We start from the raw sequence: 13,431 nt of genomic DNA on the forward strand, positions 1-13,431 counted from the left end.
GCCGACGGGGCCGACGTCAGATCAGTCGGCAATGTTTATTGGGACAACGCGCCAAAAATATCAACCGGCGGCGGGATTCGAGCCCCCCAGTCGCAGACGTCGGCCGACATGTTTGCTGGGACAACACGCCAAAACCATCAGCCGGCGATGGGATTCGAACCCCCTGTCACTTGAACGCGAGGTTAGTGCGCTCAGTAGCGGCGGAACACCTTCAATTAAAGGGGGGCACTGCCGACTTTTGGTCCCATTCTTTCCATGCAACACCCATAGGGCTAATGGTAAAATGCCAAAATCAAAGGGGGGGGGCACGGTGCCCCGGTGCCCTCCCCGTTCCGCCGCCTATGAGTGCGCTAACCACTACACCACGCAGCCAAATAGCGAATATAGTTTGTTTTGTTGGGTTATGCCCTTTCGGTCTGACAAGACCATTTCAGAGCCGGAAGGATGATAGGATGGAGACATTTGTCTTCTTGGCGAGCACCCTGGGTCCAGTTCATATAGAGTCCCTGCCCCCTGGTCCCATTGCTGTTACGTGACACTTATTGGAAAGGGCGACCCCACAATGGATTCATATAGCCACTCTTACACACCTGCACCAACGTTTCCCAAAGTGTCTCTTTGATAAGTGGAACTTTGGCAAAGTGACACTTGCCGACTGGCCTTTCTGTATGAACTGGGCCCGGCCCTGGTGAGTTGCCGGGGCTGAGCCTGACCAAAGGATAGGCGGAGCAGCCCCCAAGCACTCACCGCACCCGGCATACGGGCGAGCTCGGCTTACGGGCAATCCCAAATGGGATAAAGTTTCCCGTCCAGTCCGGATCAGGGGGTTGCGGCGTGGAGGAAGATTTCAGTTTCCTGAGGATATTTTGAATACAGAAGCTCTTTATGAAACATGAAACATGTATTTTATATTATTTTAACGGTCAAAACAGCGGCCGATGTCGGTCCGACGTCGCCCCGACGTCGGCCCGACGTCGGCTGGACCTCAGCAATTGATCTCGGTCCGACGTCGGCCCGACGTCGGCTGGACCTCGGCTGGACGTCGGTACATGCGGGCATATCCGACATCCAGCTGACGTCGTGCCGAGGTTGGACCGACGTCGGGCCGACGTCGGCATGCCGATGCCGAGTTGCCGACGTCACCCCGACGTCGGCCGACGTCGGGCCGACGTCGGCATGTTTACTGGGATATGTTACCACCCACCTCTAACTCAAAAACTAAGAGGGCTAGAAAGACGCGGTAAAAAGCAGTCGATAGCTCTCAATGCGTACGTTTCAGTCGTTAAAGTATTTAAAGTATCAGCGTACGTTAAAGTATTTCAGTCATTTTTCATCTTAACCCGCGCCCCACTGGGGGGAGGCTATTTATAGCCCCCTCCCGTTTTTCTGCAATAACTTCCAAACTGCTTGACGTATCGACGCCAAACTTTCAGTACCTTCGGCTGCATCAATTCGACACCTTGTGTCAAAATTTGAGCTTCGTAGCTACCATAGGTCGGCCGGAAATGACGTCAGAGTGACGTCATGTTCGGCCGATTTCGACGCAAAACATTGAACCACGGCAATCGCTCCCAAGAGCTCAGTTTTTAAACTAGATCCAATTTCTTTGCATGAGAGGACTCAGAATAGACTGCGCTATCAAACTGCTGTCTCGAATTTTCGAAATTTTGAAAATTTCGAAAATTTGATATAATAAAATTCAAAATTTATATTTTTACATTTTTTCCAAAAAGTTTTTGTGTTTTCGAAAAATCGGAATATATGTGATAGAACGCATTATTATGACTAACTCTAGCAAGTTTAAGCTAAATATCTTCAAAAATGGCCAAGTTATACGCATTATTGCAAAAAATTCACAATTATTAATTTTTCAAATCAATTTTTCAGCACGTATTTGACATCGTACGCCAATGTAAATAGCACCATCGTGTTTCTGAGCTCAAACTGCATCCGATAGACATCTTTTTTGTTGAAAATTTTCCACTTTACCCTCGCCCGCACATGGGGGGGGGGGGAGGTTGCCACCCCCAGGTGGTTTTTCTGCTCTGCACTCAACATTTTTAAAGCTAGAAGCCTGGTTTTTTGTATAGCTGCCCCTCTATCCTTTTTTGATGTCCACTGAAAATTTCAAGTTTCTGTGGTTTTTGGTTTCGGAGATATGACCTTGTTTTTCAGGTCATGTCATGACCCAAATGACCAATTCTCAACATCTTGCGTTGGCTATGGGCCTTGTGAGCTTTTGACACCTTGATTTCGGCCTTTTTTGCCAGTCTTACCTCCCACCTATCATGTGGAACATGCTGTTCGATGATGAACAGAGATGTAAAGGTCAGGGTCAAGGTCAACCTAGGTCATCTGAAATAATTGCGTTTTAGGCAAGCTGAATTTACTTTTCGTGGATTTTTTTGACTGTACTTTTGGTAAAAGCTTCTCAGATCATGATTTCATGTACCTAATATGGACACATAAACAATCGGTGCACACATCAGTATACATACACACAGACTCACACAGACATACAAACACATACCTATAATTGACCTTGACCTAACTTGACCTGAAATGACCTCAGCAGCAAAAACCTGGTCGGGTAGTGTGACAAAGAGGTTCTAGCTGACTTGGCACCAGAAAACGGCATCGTCATCGGTAGGTATATGCTAAGCAGCGCACTTGATACCTATCCAACGGTGACCCAAAACAACAACATTTTTTAGTTTGACCTGACCTGGAAGGTGAATGACTGACCTGAGAAGGTAAAACTGTGTATCATTGGACTCGGCTCTTCCCAAAGAATCTTTTTGGTCTTTACCGCGAAGCTCTATCTCCAACAGGAACGAAATAGCGCCGCGGGGGGGGGGGGGTGGCAACCCAATGTGCGTTCTAGGATGGGAAAATGGCATGTGCGGGCGAGGGTTAAAATTTGACCTTTTTGACCTGAAAATGGCCTGACCTGAGCTAAATTCAACTCAAAATGACCTCAAATGACACAAGCGACATGGAATTCAAAATCTATGGCCTAAATGGACCATAAAACCATAAAACATGTGTCACGTGACCGACGAATGATATACTATTTTCGTGACCTGTGATGACCTGACCCTGACCTGAAAATCAAAGTACAAGTTTGGTACCCTCAGGGTATCTATATCATCTGTTCACGAGTGTGTAAACCAAAAATGAGCTTGATCTGACTTGAAAGACGGCGGCCAGAGCCCAAAATATGAACAATCCAAACATCGATAATTTTTACTTTGACCTGAGCTGTGACGTCATCAGTGGCCTAGAGGTCAATGAAATCAGGTTTCGCACGACAGTTTTTCCGGGGCTATCAGACGCCGTTTGAACTTTGACGATCGGCCAAGAAGTTTCGGAGTTAGGGGGGGGGCTATGAAGAGCCCCCCCCCCAGTAGGGTGCGTTATACACAGACCCTAGTGGGGCGCGGGGCGCGGGGCGCGTCAAAAGGCATCAAGGGTTCGTCTGATCGCTAAAATAATCGCCCTTCGAAGGCGTATGAAGCGCCCCTCGGATTGCCAGGTCGCCCATATTTCGACCTTCGGCCCCCTCCCGAAAATTTCTTGATCCGCCCCTGAATTCTATTTTCTTGTTGCGCGAAACTGAAAGATTTTCACGAGCCTACGTCACACATGTGACGTCATACGCCGAAGGGCGGAGCTTGGCACCCGAGGGACCCCAACTGCGCATGCGTGGTGTAAGGTTTTGCAATAGGATGCGCGGCCGAGCATGCCTCAGGTCTCATAGTCACCATCAAAGCTCCCCTACCTGAGTCGGACGTGACGTGGCTCTCCGGGTCACTCAGCGGCGGTGGCCCGGTCACAGGTGGTCCCACAGACAGCCGGTGGCCAGTCTCCCGGCCCTCACACCTCTCCGATCGGTCTCCCGGCCCTCACACCTCTCCGATCGGTCTCCCGGCCCTCACACCTCTCCGATCGGTCTCCCGGCCCTCACACCTCTCCGATCGGTCTCCCGGCCCTCACACCTCTCCGATCGGTCTCCCGGCCCCCACACCTCTCCGATCGGTCTCCCGGCCCTCACACCTCTCCGATCGGTCTCCCGGCCCTCACACCTCTCCGATCGGTCTCCCGGCCCTCACACCTCTCCGATCGGTCTCCCGGCCCTCACACCTCTCCGATCGGTCTCCCGGCCCTCACACCTCTCCGATCGGTCTCCCGGCCCTCACTCCACTCCGCACCCACTGATCGTCACTCTGTGTCTCTGTGCAGCGCGCCGCGTGGCAGACCGCCCGGCTGCGCCCGAGCCGAGATAGCCGCTAAGGTATGCCGCACAGTGCTCGTGTACTGTGACCGTCGCGTCGCCACCGCCTGATTCGTGACTCATTGCACCGCGCTCCCGAGAGGTCCGGCTGACTGCGACAAGGCCGCGCTGCCGCTGTGACGTCATCAGATGACGTGTCCGGCCGTCAGCGGTGGCGGTGACGTCAGCAGATGACGTGTCCCGCCGTCGGCGGTGGCGATGACGTCATCACATGACGTGTCCGGCCGTCGGCGGTGGCAGCAGTCGTGTTTCTGTTTTAACTCATTTGTGACGTTCGCTCTTTACTGTGTGAGACGGGGACACTGTGCATAACCCTCGCAGTTATAGGGAGGGCGGGGGGGGGGGAAGGGCTGGAACTCCTCTTTGCTTTTTTTAAATAAATCCGAAATCGCGTAAAAAGCGGCTGATAGTGATGAAACTTTCGGTACCCTCGGGTCAATCAATTTTTGTACATAGCTTATTTGAAAGACATACCACATAACCCTCACCCACGTCACCTTTGATTGACCTGTGGGCTGTGACCTGTTTCTCGGGACCGTGTCAGGCCCGAATCGCGATGTGGTTGTATGTCGGCGCCCATAATTCGTGCGTTTCCAAACTTCTTGTGATTATCTGTAAGCATGCCAATATGTCGATTGATAACTGTCCATGCATTATGGTGGGTATCCACTATCCACTATCCAGGTCAAGTGAAGGTCAGTTCAAGTTCAATGACCTTAGATGAGGATGACCTTGGCTCGTTTTTCGTTTTTTTTTCTTCTATTTTTCAGGGTAGTTTTTAGAGCTGATTTCGAACTTAACACCCCGTTGAACATTCGAGAAGTTACTAATTTTTGGTGTCTATATAACTTGTTACGAAGCTGTCAGATCAGTGGTGACTGCCGACTGGTGGTTAACAACTGCTATGGATACCAGCGGGACACATAGGGGAAGACGGGGGGAACACCGCCCTTTGGGGAACACCGTCCATCCCGATATCAGAAATATGAAAAGGTCTAGGGCGACAGCTGACCGTCTTTTGGCAGTGTGATGTCAACAGAAGTGCCAGGTATGGGCAGTGCACCGCATTGTTTTAGGTGATTTGCGAGAAATTCCGAATTTTACGTTTCGTGAATACGTTTTATGCTTTTTTTCTAGCATCATTAGCGGAAGAAAAGTTGTCTTTTTGTGTTTGAAAGACCGATAGTCCTAAAGTAGATCTTTTTTTCCCATAATTAGAACTCATCCAAACATTTCGTGCTTCTGCTCGAGCGCCATTTTTTCGTGCTGCCACATTAAAGGATTTTGTTTTAGAAAAAATGCAGAACCTTGGGTAACACCGCCCACTTGGGCAATTAGGTACCTAATAGCACATTGTGATACCTGACCCAGGAGTGACGCATTTCAAATAAAGAATGTTATGTTTTCTTTTTCAAAGTTGATTAGACATTTCGAGAAAATGAAATTATGGGACTTAGTCGTCTAGTTGTATAAATACATTGTACCAGGGATTTAATAAAATTGTTCCCACTGCGTTTTATGAACATACTAAAACGCCTCGAAATTTACGATATGAAGAAAAACTTAACACCTCAGCAACCTACAAATTTCGTTGCCTGATGAGCTCGGGCGGTGTTACCCAATGGGTGGTTTTACACCGAAAAATGTAGACATTTACTAAATGTGGAATAATGCAATTAGGAATTAAACTACAATAAAACAATTGGTTGATATGTTTGTAAAATTAATGCGACAATCCAATGAAACTGAGAATGTGGCCAACAATTACGTGATTAGACCCTGAAAGGTCGAGGAGGTCGGTGTTTCCCCGTCTTACCCTAATTATTCACCTGACCCGACTTACCTGCATTGCATGAATATGTCGTAGGCATTGGCTGAAATCCAGCAAAATGTCTAACATAAAGCCTACTTTCACATATATAACATATCAAACCAACAAATATGACCAAACGTGTTATGTGGAAGGTAGATAGGTTAGGTCTGGTTAGGTTTGATTAGGTGGTGTTGATTAGGTTTGGTCCCGAGCCAGCGCCAAGCAAAGCACCTCAAACATCAGATGAAATCCGGCACTTCATGAAATGTCTAGGCAGCCCACGCAATGCCTATCTATAGGTAGGCATGATAGGTCTTTAGACATTTCATAAAATGCTGCATTTCGTCCGATGCCCTCGAAACATATATCATCTTTGGTAAAAAAAGCTAATATGACATTCAAAATCTTGACCCTGAAAACTTAGTAAACTCACAAAAATTATTTTTAGCGGATCCCGATTTTCCCATCTTGTAGGTCATTGAACTGACTCGGAAGGTGGACCAGTGAGTTAGGCCCTAAGAAGTGGACACCATCGGATCCTATCTTCACGCTCCTTTTTTCGCTCTAACTTGATCAGGAGCTGAAAAGCTGGTGGGGGGAGGGGGGCTGAGCCCCCTCCTGTTCGCCAACAGCGGCCGAGGAAGCGCCAGTGAAGGCGAGGGATGACAACTCTACCTTCTAGCCGGAACAGGGGTTGGGTGCAGGGCGCAGGCTGCCGCCTCTCAATAGTGCGTTTTTTTTTTTTTACATACGTGCCGCCAACCTTGGCACACCCTGTGTTCGTGAGAATCGTAAAGCTCACTCTTCGATACGGAAATGTTTGTGTGTGCTCGTAGTCGTGACCGTCCACTCGTTCTCGTACTCGTTCTCTTTCGTCACCCGGAGGACCATAAAGTTATTGTTCATATAAGTCAAAGTCTATTCTTGGTTGATAGCGAAACGAACGGGTAAAAGACGGCGGTCACAGATGCAGCGCAATTCGTCGTTCTCGGCACGTCGTTCACGTAAGGCCGCGTCGGCCACGTCGTTCACGTAAGGCCGCGTCGGCCACGTCGTATGACACCGGGCCGTGTCGCACCGGCGGAGTCCCGTTGTAGACTGTCGGGCCCCCGTCCCGTCTCAGCCCTCGTGGTAGCACAATACGTGGGCCTGAGAACTGCAGGACAGGGGCCAGATGACGCATATGTGCCCGGCGCAGCGCGGCGGACCGACCGCTGCGCTCCGAGCGCCGGCCGTCTTTGCGAAAACATCTAAAGCAACGTATTTGCTCGCTAACACCCTGTGTCGGATCATTTTGACACAAATCCTGAATATTTCAAATTTTAGTCATCTCAGGCTAGGTAACTACTATGGACGTCAAACCACTTGAGACCCCACTTTTTTGCGATAATTTTTAAATGCGTGAACTCTCGCTGACGATATTCTGGCAATGTGTGTTTCAGAACCTGCCGCAACTTTTATTACTAAGGTATTTTGACGCCAAACGATTATGAAAGGTACTTCTAATTCACTCGTAATGCTAAGGTCAATTCAGGCCCGGGCAGAGGCTTGCGTTCGGTCATAGGGGAAGTTGGGGCAATGCCGGAGTTGGGGCAAAGCCGAAATTCGAGATATTTCGAAAACCGTAAGACATGGATGCCACCTGTCAGTGATGCTCTGAAGCTTAAGTGACTACAATTATCGCATGTTTGTTACGAGTCGTCATTCGGAATATTTCGGCTGTGAGGGCGCCAAGAGCGTTTTCAAGGTACGCGTTCCTGGTACTACATGCGCCTTTGAAGCTGCATTTCTTACTCATTATGCTGCCGTTTGTCTGGCCAATTCGGTCAAGTAATCTTCAGCATGTCTTTGCATAAGTGTGCTGCCTATTTGAAATTCATACGGCACGTTGAAAAGTTATGAGCCTCACGGGTGGAGAATGTTTGAAAAAGTTACCCCGGCCGGCGACCGAAAGTCAGAAAGACGATGATGCTCAAATATTTGTCAACGGTTATCAACAAACCCCTATTCTGTGGCATAGAATAATGGATGTCTGCGTACGTTTTTAGGGAAAACTGCTGCACGCAGGTGCGGAAGATTTCGTAATTGCAACAACAATTTTGCAACACGCCTTAAAATCTCGGATGCATGTCACCTAGTGCTAGGTCAGGTCATCAGGTCAAATTTGCTGGATGATCGTGCTAAAAATGCCATCATGCCCTTTGCAAAGCTTATTCCGTGGAACTTGCAACCTTCCCACGCAAAACAAAATGTCAAATTTGACCGTTTTGACCCTCTTATTGATTTGAGCTCGCACCTGAAATATTCGCAACCGAGCCTTAAACGAGTAATCGAATGTTTTGTTTGCAGTGTTTAAGCTCCGTTATGTTCATGAACTGTGAGAAAAGTTGTCGGAGAACGCTAAAATCAGAGAAATTTGGCTTTTGATGATCTATGATGATTTTATAATTGAGCTTGCCTAAAACATGACCAGATTTCTCTGGTCACGTTTGTCGCTCTTTCAAGCGTCGTTCCGCTTCTCGCCTCGTAGCCCAGTAGCCAAGTTAGAAGGAGTGTGAAAGCCCACCTCTCGACTCAACGTGTTACGATTAGGCCACCACCCTGGCGCGGGTTAAGCTGGAGGAGCCTTGAGCCCCAGCAGCTCGTCCTTCTATCTCACTGATATTAGTTACACGGCCCTTAAATATGATTTACTTGTGTTTGATGAAACATGTCGGGCTCCGCGATGAAAAGACTTAAAAACATAGAAGCTCCAAAATGAAAATAAAGTAAATTTTCAAGAACTTTTCAAGGTAGATAAGAATAATGAGAGACACTTATATAGATGGCAGTTTTTTTTCGTATGGAGACAGCTTTTAGGATTTACAAAAGTGGAAAAAGTTACCCCGGCCGCGCCGGGGTCGGCTGAAAGTTACCCCGGCCACGGCCGGGGTGGCCGGGGTAGGTTCTCCACCCATGATGAGCCTGCAAATGAAAGTATGGCTGGCTGGGGTAATGCCGAAAACGTGCAATTACGCACGTTAAAGCACGCTACATGGACTTTACTGCTGTAGAATGGCAACGCGAATTTTTAGTCACACAAATTACACTTTCAACCGACACAACGGCCTGTTACCTATAAGGAATTGAGTGATGTATAGACAAATAGATATATATATTGAGTAGGAAAAATTTACAGCACATGGGTGGACGCGTTTCGTCAGAGACTTTTTCAACACCCGAATATCGACAAAACAATACGAACGTATTGTTTTGTCGATATTCGGGTGTTGAAAAAGTCTCTGACGAAACGCGTCCACCCATGTGCTGTAAATTTTTCCTACTCAATATATATCTATAAGGAATTATTTACCTGGCATTTTCTTATTATATCACGCAATTATAACTTCCAGTGTGCACCAAGCGTCCTCAAGCTCTTAAAACGCGTGTCAGCTTTGATAAATTCAGGATAAAGTTTGAGATAAAGTGGCAAAACATCAATGTCGGCATTCCCCGTAGATCATTTCTCCCATTTTCGGCTTTCCCCGCAGTCCGGGGCAACGCCGAAAAAGTCACTTCTTTGATATTTTTAGTTTGTGCGCTTAACGGTATGCGAATTCATATGCGCCTGGTATGTTTGAAAGGCAAAAGACTGGCCTCTCGAATGACGCCAACAAGAATAGCTTATGTTGTCTACCTTGCGTGCTACGGGCGTCAGAAAAAAAGTATTCGGCGTTCCCCCAACTTCCCCTACCCGAGACCCGCCACCAGCGCCATCTGCTCTTAATGTCATCTACCAGCGCCCGCTACCGCTATGCTACTGTAGCGGGGTTTCGCGGCGTTGCGGGGCTAACCGGGCAGTGTCTTTCGATACTGAGCAAGAGAGCTCCGTCGGTGCGCTCCTAGAAGCCCTTCTCTGTATCCAGCCCCTCGCGAACCCGTTCCGACTCTGACTCTATCTTTCCGGGGCGATCAATCATCGGAAACACATAGGCCAGGGTTAAGGAATGGGAGGAAAGATAATAATAACCTATTATCCTTGATCACACTGAAATACAAACCCAACTCTACTTAACAAAAGGGTCCCACTCTCAGACAACAGCGCCCTTCCTAGCTTGAGGGTCATCTCCCACCAGATATATGTATCAATCATTCGTCCATTTATCCATCCCCTTACAACCCTGTCATTCGTCCACTTATACCTCGTAATTTACCAGAGTTGACCATCTCCGGTCCCTCCCCTTTTTCCTAACTTCCCCCGGTGGTGCTAGGGCGCGCGCAAAGTCGTTATCGAGTCATTGGCCTTAAATTTCATTTAACCGTTATCCCTTCATAACCACAATGCTCCGTACATCAGACAAACGCTTCATAATGCTCACGCTACACAATTAGAGATACGACCCACCACAGATTTCGGCACTCGACCTTCGCCTTACGTGACTTACTGCGGTCCGTCCCATCACCATGTCGAACTGCCTACACAAAAAAAAACTTAAATGTCTTCGGCCAGCGGTTCCGAGACTACGGCTCGCAGGACAATGTGTAGTCCGGTTTCCGCGGGGGACTTATTTGAAATTTGAGGCCGAGGCTGGGTAACTAAGGTCCGTCCGGGCTGCCTGCGTCGTCTCCGTATAGCCGCGGTTTTCGGGCCAGCCCCCGGCGACCGAAAAGGGTTAGTCGTTCGTCGGCTTTACACGAATCCATGACTACCAGTTTATGCCAAATTGCCTATAATAAAACGAAAACTAAGCGTACCACGGCCCGCGGTGGGCTTATCTAAACTTTGAAACCGGGCTGGGTAACTAGGTCCGTCCGGGCTGCCTGCATCGTCTCCGTATAGCCACGGCTTTTGGAACAGCACCGGCGACCGAACGGGTAAGCCTCCGTTGGCTTCACACAATCCACGACTACCAGCGTTATAGGTGCCCGAAGCCCTATCTATCCGTTGCTGGTAGTTAAGCTGTCGTCACAGACCTAACCGAAATGACCGCTGCACGGCCGGAGTAAATCGACTGACAGCGGGGTGGCCAGTACCGACTTACCGCGATCACCCGACTCGCATGCTTTGGTATTTAATGTTCACCCCCGTCCTGCAGCATCACACGTTTCTTCGCGGGACATTACTTAACCGGCGGCATACGTCTCCTCGCTGGGACGCCTGGGGTCCATCTCCCATCTCCGAAACTACCTACATCACTTATCGAATGTCATCCTGCGCTGATCACTCAATGGACCGATAGCGGACCTAACCTATCTTTTAAAACCGGGCGGGGTCACTAGGTCCCTCCGGGCTGCCTGCATCGTCTCCGTATAGCCACGGCTTTATGGGGCCCGCGCCGGCAACCGAACGGATTAGCCTTTGTCGGCTATGCACTCATCCTCAATAATCGATCCTCAACTCGCTCTCACCCTTTCTCTTCACTTCGCGACTTATTGCACGTATCCAGGGCTTACCCAAGCGAGGCCTACTATTTAAGTGGGGTCTATCCGAGCTGAGCTTCATTCAGGAAATCCGATTCCTCTACGTGTACAGTCTTCAATTCCATTTCACTCGCTTCTTATCTCCCTCCTAACCCATGGCCGCGTCGGTGGACTTTCCACGCACAGGGGCGTGACGTGCATCATCTATCTCCCCGGTTCCGTCCCTTGCAGTGTCCCCAGTGTCCATGTGGGGTAAAGTTTAGTACGTTCATTGGGTTCGGCAACATACATGACTGCCTGTTCTGTAACGGGGGTTTCCGTCACGGAGAACGGCTCGTGGACGGTTGCCGGTCTCCTGTCAGTTCTCTCCAGAGGCGGGTAAGTCCACGGGTCACACATAGGTCACTGCACCTTTTTGGTATAAGATGGGTACAATCTCTTAAAAATTGGGTTAAAATGGCATACAAATATTTCGTGTGCGGCAAGGTCTATGTGTGCTCCTTATATTCGGACCGCTGGATAGGGTAGAGCGCCAGGAAATCCGCTGGCGAGGGCACTTGGGAGTCAACCGGAGAAGCTCCAGTATCGGTTGGGCTAGGGAGGTCCCGTATGTGTTGTGTATAATCGCTATCATTTGGACCGTGGGATAATTTGGGGAGGATGGAGTGCCAGGAAATCCACTGGCAAGGGCACTTAGGAGTCAACCGGAGAAGCTCCAGTATCGGTTAGGCTAGGGAGGTCCTGTATGTGTTGTGTGTAATCGCTATTGTTTGGACCGTGGGATAATTTGGGGAGGATGGAGTGCCAGGAAATCCACTGGCAAGGGCACTTAGGAGTCAACCGGAGAAGCTCCAGTATCGGTTAGGCTAGGGAGGTCCTGTGTGTATTGTGTGTAATCGCTATTGTTTGGACCGTGGGATAATTTGGGGAGGATGGAGTGCCAGGAAATCCACTGGCAAGGGCACTTAGGAGTCAACCGGAGAAGCTCCAGTATCGGCTAGGCTAGGGAGGTCCTGTGTGTGTTGTGTATAATCGCTATTGTTGGACCGTGGGATAATTTGGGGAGGATGGAGTGCCAGGAAATCCACTGGCAAGGGCACTTAGGAGTCAACCGGAGAAGCTCCAGTATCGGCTAGGCTAGGGAGGCCCTGCATGTGTTGTGTATAATCGCTTTGTGCACTGTGTAAACTCAACAGATAAAGAGAACTGATCGTTGTAAATTACTCTGGCCGGACACCTTGGAAACGACCTCTTTCCTGACTGTGGGTTAGCATATGGCCTTTTATGCTCCATCCTCCGATCCCTGCCCCTTCAGCACTACTCACACTCGTATTTCAATATTTACAAGTCCCATTTATTTACATACTCCGACGCAACACCTTAAATTCCCTTACAAGTCAAATTTAAAGGAAACATTCTGGGCCCAGGCCGCCCATCAACTGAGCCCCACAAGCCGCGCGGTGCGGTACACAGTCGCCCGTCCCTTTCCCGACTCCCCACGGTGCATAATCCCCTCCGTCCGCTTAAATCACAACGGGGCGCCAGACGACTGAAGAGGGCCCACGTCGGCACGCGTGTCGCACTACGCGCACAGTTACATAATTGATCGAAATCGAATTGTGAAATTAAGCTACCTAGACTGAAAGTCCCAAGAATACATTTAAATACCTAAGCTGAATGGCCTAAAATATTGCGGACGACACCTAAAAGGGGAATATAATGTGGCTCACATAGCAGTAACGAAAGGGGGGGGGGGGTTACTTGGAGGATTTAGGGACTAGGTGCGCACCCGTGTTCACCGCGTGACCTTACTTGAGATGGGGTCGCTGACATGATGGTCGTGACCGTCCAGCGCCCGGCCAGGCGGCCGGAGCCGCCGCCGGCGCCGTGATGCCTGCCGCTGGTCTCTCGTGGGCTGTCCACG

The 13,431-nt window shown here is 49.3% G+C and overlaps 1 protein-coding gene across 5 annotated transcripts in view; it reads right to left on the bottom strand.

Annotated features, from left to right (window-relative positions):
- The window catches only part of LOC122393749 (programmed cell death protein 6-like), a 38,425-nt gene extending 34,104 nt beyond the window's left edge, over positions 1-4,321 (bottom strand). For 2 of the 5 annotated variants that reach the window (XM_043390062.1, XM_043390065.1), the window contains exon 1: positions 3,782-4,304. The gene's annotated coding sequence lies outside the window, so the exon portion shown is untranslated. Of the gene's footprint in view, positions 1-3,781 lie in introns of all 5 variants that reach the window. The other 3 variants (XM_043390064.1, XM_043390074.1, XM_043390078.1) reach the window with 3 other exon arrangements.
- Between the last annotated feature and the right edge of the window lie 9,110 nt (positions 4,322-13,431).

The sequence above is a fragment of the Amphibalanus amphitrite genome, unplaced genomic scaffold (genome assembly GCF_019059575.1).
Source record: "Amphibalanus amphitrite isolate SeventyFive unplaced genomic scaffold, NRLGWU_Aamphi_draft 000552F_arrow, whole genome shotgun sequence".
NCBI classification, from domain to species: Eukaryota; Metazoa; Arthropoda; class Thecostraca; order Balanomorpha; family Balanidae; genus Amphibalanus; species Amphibalanus amphitrite.